This window comes from Macaca mulatta, chromosome 16 (genome assembly GCF_049350105.2).
Source record: "Macaca mulatta isolate MMU2019108-1 chromosome 16, T2T-MMU8v2.0, whole genome shotgun sequence".
Classification (NCBI taxonomy): Eukaryota; Metazoa; Chordata; class Mammalia; order Primates; family Cercopithecidae; genus Macaca; species Macaca mulatta.
In genome coordinates this window covers 73,683,700-73,693,004 of record NC_133421.1, presented here as the reverse complement: position 1 = coordinate 73,693,004, position 9,305 = coordinate 73,683,700, and the positions used below count along the sequence as shown (strand labels likewise).

General features: G+C 46.4%; 1 pseudogene; it reads left to right on the top strand.

Annotated features, from left to right (window-relative positions):
* LOC114669732 (somatotropin-like) lies at positions 1-1,490 on the top strand (annotated as a pseudogene).
* The last annotated feature ends 7,815 nt before the right edge of the window (positions 1,491-9,305 follow it).

The window sequence follows — 9,305 nt, the reverse complement described above, 5'->3', positions numbered from 1 at the left end:
GAGAAACAGGTGGGGTCAAGCAGCGAGAGATAAGGGGCTAGGGTATAAAAAGGGCCCAAAAGAGACCACTCCAGGATCCCAAGGCCCAACTCCCCGAACCACTCAGGGTCCTGTGGACAGCCCACCTAGCTGCAATGGCTGCAGGTAAGCGCCCGTAAAATCCATTTCCACACGATGTGTCCCGAAGGAAGAGGCGGCGCCCTGTAGATGGGACGGGGAAACTAATCCTCAGGTTTGGGGCTTCTGAATGTGAGTATCACCATCTAAGCCCAGATATTTGGCCAATCTCACAATGTTCCTGGACCCTGGAGGGATGGAGAGAGAGGAAAAAAAAAAAAAAAAAAACAGCTCCTGGGCCAGGGACAGTGCTGGCCTCTTGCTCTCGGCCTCCTCCGTTGTCCTCCGGTTTCTCCCCAGGCTCCCAGACGTCCCTGCTCCTGGCTTTTGCCCTCCTCTGCCTGCCTTGGCTTCAAGAGGCTGGTAGGGTCCCAAGCGTACCCTTATCCAGGCTTTTTGACAACGCTATGATCCACGCCTATCGCCTGCACCGGCTGGCCTTTGACACCTACCAGGAGTTTGTAAGCTCTTGGGGAATGGGTGCGCGTCTGGGGTGGCAAGAAGGGGTGACTTTCCCCCCTGGGAAGTCATGGGAGGAGACTAAGGAGTTCAGGGTTGTTTTCTGAAGCGAAAATGCAGGAAGATGAGCATATGCTGAGTGAGGTTCCCAGAAAAGTAACAATGGGAGCTGGTCTCCAGCATAGAAACCGGCAGTCCTTCTTGGTGGCGGGGTCCTCCTCCTAGGAAGAAGCCTATATCCCAAAGCAACAGAAGTATTCATTCCTGCGGAACCCCCAGACCTCCCTCTGCTTCTCAGAGTCTATTCCCACACCCTCCAACATGGAGGAAACACAACAGAAATCCGTGAGTGGATGCCTTCTCCCCCAGGCGGGGATGGGGGAGGCCTGTGGTCAGAGCCACGGGCAGCACAGCCACTTCCCGTCCTTCCCCTGCAGAACCTAGAGCTGCTCCACATCTCCCTACTGCTCATCCAGTCCTGGCTGGAGCCCGTGCAGTTCCTCAGGAGTGTGTTTGCCAACAGGCTGGTGTATGGCACCTCAGACAGCGACGTCTATGACCTCCTAAAAAGCCTAGAGGAAGGCATCCAAACGCTGATGGGGGTGAGGGTGGCGCCAGGGGGTCCCCAACCCTGGAACCTCACTGGCTTCGCGGGCTGGGGGAGAGAAACACTGCTGCCCTCTTTTTAGCAGTCAGGCACTGACCCAAGAGAACTCACCTTATTCTTCATTTCCCCTGGTGAATCCTCCAGGCCTTTCTCCCTTGGAGGGGAGGGAGGAAAATGAATGAATGAGACAGGGAGGGAACAGTGACCAAGCACTTGGCCTCTCCTTCTCTTCCTTCACTTTGCAGAGGCTGGAAGATGGTAGCCCCCGGACTGGGCAGATCTTCAAGCAGACCTACAGCACGTTTGACACAAACTCGCACAATGATGACACACTGCTCAAGAACTACTGGCTGCTCCACTGTTTCAGGAAGGACATGAACAAGGTCGAGACATTCCTGCGCATGGTGCAGTGCCGCTCTGTGGAGGGCAGCTGTGGCTTCTAGGTGCCCGTGTGGCATCCTGTGACCCCTTGCCAGTGCCTCTCCTGGCTCCGGAAGGTGCCACTCCAGTGCCCACCAGCCATGTCCTAATAAAATTAAGTTGTATCATTTTGTCTGGCTAGGTGTCCTTCTATAATATTTTGGGGTGGAAGGGGGTGGTATGGAGCAAGGGGCAGCTTGGGAAGATGACCTGTAGGGCCTGCAGGGTCTATTGGGAACCAGGCCGCTGAAATATAAAAGATTTGACTGTTCCTGGGCCAGAAGAAAGCTGACACATCACTGCAGTCTGTTACTCACTAAGGCCATTCCACCAGCTCAGTGGTCCCAGCTTGCTGGTCATAGCTCATTAGTCATCCCAGAGATGACTTGAAGGCATTTCTTCCTCCCCCACCATCACCAGTAACACCAAACCTGGCCCTCCAGGAGCAGGAAGAAATGAAAACAAGAAGGGCTATTAAGTGCAGAGGCAAAAACTCCCCAACAGGAGAGGAAACAATGTCATAGAACTACTTCTGTGCAGAAGAATTTTATGATGAATTTTCCTTAAGCCCAACTACTCTTGGGAAATGAGAACAATGCAAAAATTACTTGGAGACATACAGAACCAGAGCATTTGGGATCTGAATTTGGCCAAGGGAAGTGGAAGAGAGAGTTTATTTGGGGTTGCAAATGCAGTGACAACAGGTGTCAGGTAGATAACAACGTAAGCAATGAGGGCTGGATGGGAGGGGATAAATCCCCGATGACACTCGCTTTCCTTTGGGGAATGCAACACAGACGGGTGGGAACCAGCACAATCTACAGAACTCAAGCCCCTGCTGAGGTAGGACCCACCCAGCCTGTCACCATCAGGACTGCAGGGACTGGGCTTCCAGACCTTCTGATTCTTTGAGACAGCCAGGACATCCAGGCTTTTATGTGAAATCTAACATTTAAACACTGGCAACACATACTGAAAATATATTAAGGGCAAAAATTAACCCAAACACACATGGTCTCCAAGCTGTTTGTGAGCAAGTTTGTTCTAAGTGATGTTGATTGGGGTAACTTGGTGTAAGGGAAAGAATCAGAAAGATTTGGGTTGTACGTCATTTGTTGCTCCTGAATAAATTACTTCACCAAGCTGAGATAATAATATTGCTTTACAAGGATTATTTGAGGATTAAATGCAACGATATTTTTGACATATTATAGTACTCAAATTGTAGTTATTTCTGCATTGAATTTTTGGATGTTTTGTGTTTTCTGATGGCATGTCTAAACACCTGTAGTGAAATTATATTGTTTTTCTAATGACAATAAGGAAATATAAACATATCAGATGTTTATTATTTCCAAATAAGCACTAAAGAGTGGTGATTAGCTCTTTAGGGTTAAGATTTTACTCTCCCAAGCACTTTGGCTAAGTGACTGGTGACCTATAAATCCATACTAAAATGCTCACAGGAACTCTAGTATCCAAAAATGATTTCATGAAGTCAGGAATTATTCTGCAATGCAAATAATCAACTCCCTAATTAATCTTCTTTAGAAGTTCTGATTCTTATGTACTATAATAAATTTTCTTGATAACAAGACCCACTTGTGTTCATTTTTGGCTATTTTACAGTTAATAACTCAGTCTTTGGGAAGTGGTTGAAAGCTGAAATAATCAGAACTCTGGAGCTGCTGCATTTCTCAGTTCAGAAGTCATTCCTGCATCTTACGTCGTTCTTCTACTATCTGGCTTTAAACTCATGGCATTTTGGAGTTAGAAGGGCCTCATAAGTCAGTCTAGTTTCTTCTACTTTGCGAATCTTATCCTCCGGCATTCATTAAAGTCAATATTCCAAATACAAGTGTGTAGCACTAGAACCAAAGGAATCACTTTCACAAGGCTCCTCATTCTATTAAACCACTCTCACTGCAGAAAACTATTTCTTGTACGGAGCTGGAATCAATATTCCTGCAATGTCCTTCATTCGGCCTTAAAATTATTTAGAAATCTCACGGTCTTTAGAAGTCAATGGAATGAACACAATTATCATTATCTCTTGGCTTGCGTGTTTTTAAAGGAAAGGTGACCCATCTTTGTAAGTATTTGTTGACTGCACGTGACAGGGGAATGACAATGTCCAGCGCCTACCTGGGTGACTAAGAGGGTTCTAAAGTGGGGTGGTCGTAACATATAACTGAACTGCAGGGGGAGCAACACTCCAGAGACTGTCCGCCCAGCTCCCCTCGGGTGTAGGTGAATCCACTCAACCACTGCTGGGTGAGAATTAGAAAGATACTACATGACTTTGCACATTTTCTAATATAAAAAGACCTTAAAGACCATCTGCTTTAAACTCTTTTGATTTACCCACTGTTATTCCACATTTCAGCTCATCAACTTGCTGTGGACAGCAATTTCCACTGCAAATTTGAGATGCCTAGGGTGTTTTGTAAACGATGCATAGGTAAGCCCTCACTCTCTGAGATTCTGACATAATTAGCCTGGAATCTGGTACAGGCAAGAGTAGTTTGAAAACTTTCCCAGGGGATTCTAATATGTAAACAAGGTTGATAACCACTGTGTTAGGGACCGCAGAGATGAGACCACGTGTCCACAGCTGTTGTATTTGTGGAACAGGGAAAAAGGAGAAAAAGATGAGAGGCCTGGGCCAGTTGTGGTTCCACCTGCTCCTAATTCCAACCAGTCATCTAAAATGTGTTTCTCTTGAGCCAGTCACAAAAAGACAAATACTGTCTGATATCAGTCATATGAGGTACTCAGAGCAGTCAAATTCATAGAGACAAAAAGTAGGATGGTGACTGCCAGAGGCTGTGGGGAGGAAGGGAATAGGGAGCTATTTAATGAGCAAAGGATTTAGACTGTGCAAGATGAAAAGGGTTCTGAAGATGGATGGTGGTGATGGTTGCATGACAATGTGAATGTACTTTGACGTGACTGAATTATATACGTAAAATGGTTAAGATGGAAATTTTTATATCTTCTCACAACTAAAAAATGTTAATAGTCTATTTTTGTTTTTGAGACAGAGGCTGAAGTGTGGTGGTGTAATCTCAGCTCACTGCAACCTCCACCTCCTGGGTTCAAATGATCCTCATGCCTCAGCCTCCTGAGTAGCTGGGATTATAAGCGTGCACCACCAGACAGGGCTACGTTTTGTATTTTTAGTAAAGACAGGGTTTCACCATGTTGGCCAGGCTGGTCTCAAACTCCTGGCCTCAAGGTATTCACCCGCCTTAACCTCCCAAAGTGCTGGGAATATAGGCATGAGCCACCGCGCCTGACCCTTAATGGTATTTTCTAATGAAAACTCTCCCTGAAGATAAAATTAGCAAGACTGGCACAAGGAAGAGTTCAGTAGGCAGAGCTCGAGTCATTCTTGACCCCTGGGATAATGTTTTCCTGACTCTGTCATTTTTCTGAATTTACCCTAACCTAAAAATGACCACTTCTGAATTTCTTCCATGAGCATTGTCGAAATATACATGGTGGGTTTTTTCCCTTTATACACAGTTGAGAGCAGAACTTATCCGTTCCCTTTTCTTCTGAATTATCAGGTCTGGGCTTCTAGGCCAAGACAAGCTGATACTTTGCCTGGCTGCTTCTTTAATTCAGAAGGCCCTGGATGCTGAGGCACAAAATGAGCACCGCTGGGATTAGGGTTACCAACTTGTCCTGGTTTTCAGCAGACTTTCTCAATGTCAACACTAAAAGTCCCACGTTCCTTGAAGAATCCCTCAGCTCAATGCAAACTCAGCTAATAGGACTGGTCACCCTACTAGTAGTTCTAAATCTTAGGGGACCAAACTGGGGGGAAAGTAGTGGAAGGAGCAAGAAAAAGACTAGAAAAATCGGAAAGCTGTGCACGGTGTCTATGACTTTTGATGGCCCTCAAGGTTACCATGGATTTCTGATTCTCCCTTTGAGTTTACTGTGATTATAATGATGTGCTTAATTCCCACCAGAATTATCAGTGTAATAATAAAAACCAACAAATGTGAACACATGTCTCCAGTACCATGTTACTTTATTACAAGTATTAGGTCATTTCTTTCTAACTATAACTCTCTAAGGTAAATACTATTATTAATCCTATGGTAAGAAGTCCCACTAAAGATATAACTTATGCTTTCTCGGGTCTAGAGAGAAAGACACCAGAATGCCACCCTGACCATCCTTGAGAAGATAAACAGCCAGGCACGGTGGTTCACACCTGTAATCTCAGCACTTTGGGAGGCTGAGGCGGGAGGAGGTCAGAAGTTCGAGACCAGCCTGGCCAACATGGTGGCACCCCATCTCTACTAAATATATAAAAATTAGCCAGGTGTGGTGGTACACACCTGTATTCCCAGCTACTGAGGCACAAGAATCATTCCAGCCCAGGAGGCAGAGTTGCACTGAGCCGATCAGGCCACTGCACTGCAGCTGGGTGGCTGAGCAAGATTCTGTCTCAAAAATAATAATAAAGACGATAAACTTTTGGAGCATTAAAGGCCACTCTTCCTCTGGAGATAATCAAGGTAGCTGTAACTTAAGCCTAAGCTGATTGTTATAATGTTCAGAAACAATATGATCAAAACCATTTAGGGGTTAGGGCCTCCTCCTATAGACAATGAAGGCAGCTACCCTCAGAAGCTCTATTATACTGGAAGAGAAATGTGAGACCCTTCCTGCTTTAAGAATCAGTGAAGCCAGGCATGGTGGCTCAGCCTGAAATCCCAGCACTTTGGGAGGTGGGCAGATCACCTGAGGTCAGGAGTTTGAGAACAACAAGGCCAACATGATGAAACCCTATCTCTACCAGTAACACAAAAATTAGCCGGGCGTGATGGCGCACACCTGTAATCCCAGCTACTCCAGAGGCTGAGGCAGGAAAATTGCTTGAAGCCGGGAGGTGGAATTTGCAGTGAGCCGAGATCGCGCCACTGAACTCCAGCCTGGGAGACAGAGCGAGACTCGGTCTCCAAAAAAAAAAAAAAAAAGAGAGTCAAAGAGAAGGGGCGCCTGACCCCTGGTGGTGGGGAATATCCTTCAGGAAGGAACTGGAACCCTGGAAACCCAAGCAAGAGGACACCCGCAGCTGGACCAGGCCCCGAAGAAGCAGATCCTCCTCCTCAGAGATCCACAGCAGCTGGGAACCCGGATCTGCAGACCCACTTGGTTTGATGGTACTGTGTGGGACCATCTGTCAACACTGACACCCTGTGGCAGTGACAAGCAAAGGCAGCAGCCGGCTAAGCCTCCAGGCTCTCCCTGCTGGAACTAGAAAGTCCAAGTGGCCCCCTTCTTCCTCCCTTTTTGGTTTTGTTTGCTTTGTTTTGTATTTGTTTGTTTGTTTTTGCTTTAATTTTCTTCAAGACGGGAGTCTCACTCGGTTGCCCAGGCTGAAGTGCAATGCCGCCATCTCAGTTCACTACAACCTCCGCGCCCCGGGTTCAAGCGATTCTCCTGCCTCAGCCTCCCCAGCAGCTGGGATTACAGGCGCACACCACCACGCCTGGCTCATTTTTCCCTTCCTTTTTGGATTCGCTCTGCTTCAAGGCACTGAGGCCATGAGGCAGCATTTGCAGATACAGGATAACTACAGCCCTGATGCAGCTGATCCTGACACCGAAATGGCTGTGGATCCCCGGATGGGGCGGCTCTATACTCCTGTCTCTGAAACCTGCTTCTTAACTTACTTCCCCAAATGCTCAATTCTGGGAAAGTGGATGATTTATATTAGACTCACAGGATGAGAGAGCAGTAGCTCCACCTAGTGGAAACATCCAGGTTGAAAAGGTCATGTTCGGGGATGATGCTATTTTGCAAAGTCAAGATACTTCATGTCCCTCCAGGAAGCCTTCCTTGATCCGAGTTATGCTTTCTCATAACAATCTGTCTGCCCAGTCATAGGAGTTCATGCACAAATGTAATCTCCTACTTATTTGTCTAAATAGCTTTCCTAATACATTTGTGGAAGCCAGGGACAATGTTTTGTTCACTGCTATATCCCCACAGCCTTGCATGTGATGAAACCAAAGGGTTATTTTTACTCTTAATCTACAACACCAGACTGAGAGGAGGTCTGGGAAGAATGGGAAAATGTTTTCCCTCTGCTGTCTGATGCCACCGTTTTTTCTGGCTAGTATCTGCTATTTGGAAAGCTATGCACCTCTCTCTATCTGGAAATCTGAACTCTAGTTTTCGTTTTTGTTTCCTTTGATTTGTTTTTGGGACAGGGTCTGGCTCTGTAGCCCAGGCTGGAGTGCAGTGCATGATCTCAACTCGCTGCGACCCTCCACCTCCCGCACTCAAGTGATCCTCCCACCTCAGACTCTCAAGTGCTGGGACTACAGGAACGTGCCACTAGATGTGGGTTAAGAAATGGGGTTTTGCCATGTTGCCCCAGCTATTTGCAAACTCCAGGGCTCAAGTGATTCCCCCACCTCAGCCTCCCAAAGTGCTGGGATTGCAGATGTGAGCCACCGCCGCTGGCCTGATTTTCACTTTTGAAACAGGTAAAATAGTCTGCTGCCCTGAGCTAATGCACACCCTAACCTGGGCTGGTTGTTTATGCTATCAACACCGTGTTATTCCCTTTGAAATTGTACTTAAAGTTATAAAATGCAGCCGGGAGCGGTGGCTCACACCTGTAATCCCAGCACTTTAGGAGGCCAAGGTGGGTGGATCACAAGGTCAGGACTTCAAGACCAGCCTGGCCAAGATGGTGAAACCCTGTCTCCACTAAAAACACAAAAAGTTAGCTGGGCATGGTGGTAAGCACTTGTAATTGCAGTTACTTGCGAGGCTGAGGCAGAGAATTGCTTGAACTGAGGTTGAAGGTTGACGCAAACCGAAATCACGCCACGGCACTCCAGCATGGGCAACACAGTGCGACTCCATGTAAAAAAAAAAAGAAAAGTTATAAAATGCAACTATTTGACATAATAAGAGCTTTCAGCAATGACACAGAAGGGAAGGGAAATGCATTTGGTATCACAAAATCACTTTTATTTTTACCACAGCAACATTTCAGTGAACATTTCTTGACTGATTTGGGAGAAAAGATCTGGTTTTATGATTCCTCATGCCTTCTCCAAGGGTGAATATACTCTTTCCCAAAGACAGGGAAGGAAGCTGAATCATAAAATCATATGAACATTTGCACAAGAGGATTCCTCTTGAAGCTTCAGGGACATTGTTTGCAGACAGATGAAAATATGCAGACAGATGAAAAGGGAGAGTAAACATTGGAACTCTAACCTAGACACCCATATGGGTAAAAAAAAGAAAACTGGCAAATGCGAACTCACAGTTGATCTCTCTATCAAAAGGAATTCAGAGATGTTTGGAGTGCTTAACCTATGAGGCCAATTCCATGGAAGAACTCTACCTTCTACTTCACAGACAGGACACTGGGCTAGATAGGATGCTTGTCCGGCCCAAAGTGGAATTTCTTACCATCTGTATACTCCCCCAAGACCCACAACAGATGGTTACTGAGTTGAAGCTTGCCACTGATCCTTAATGATGTCAACAAGCTCATCTCTGGGAGCTGGCACTCCAGAAGCCCAGGTCAGGGGAGCAAGGAAAAGTGGAGATGGGAACAGAGCTCTGACTCCTAGCCCCGTATTTGATACTTACTCCCTTCAAAGTCCTGTCCCTGGACTACAAATTGAGTTCCCAGTTAGAAATCAGAAAACCA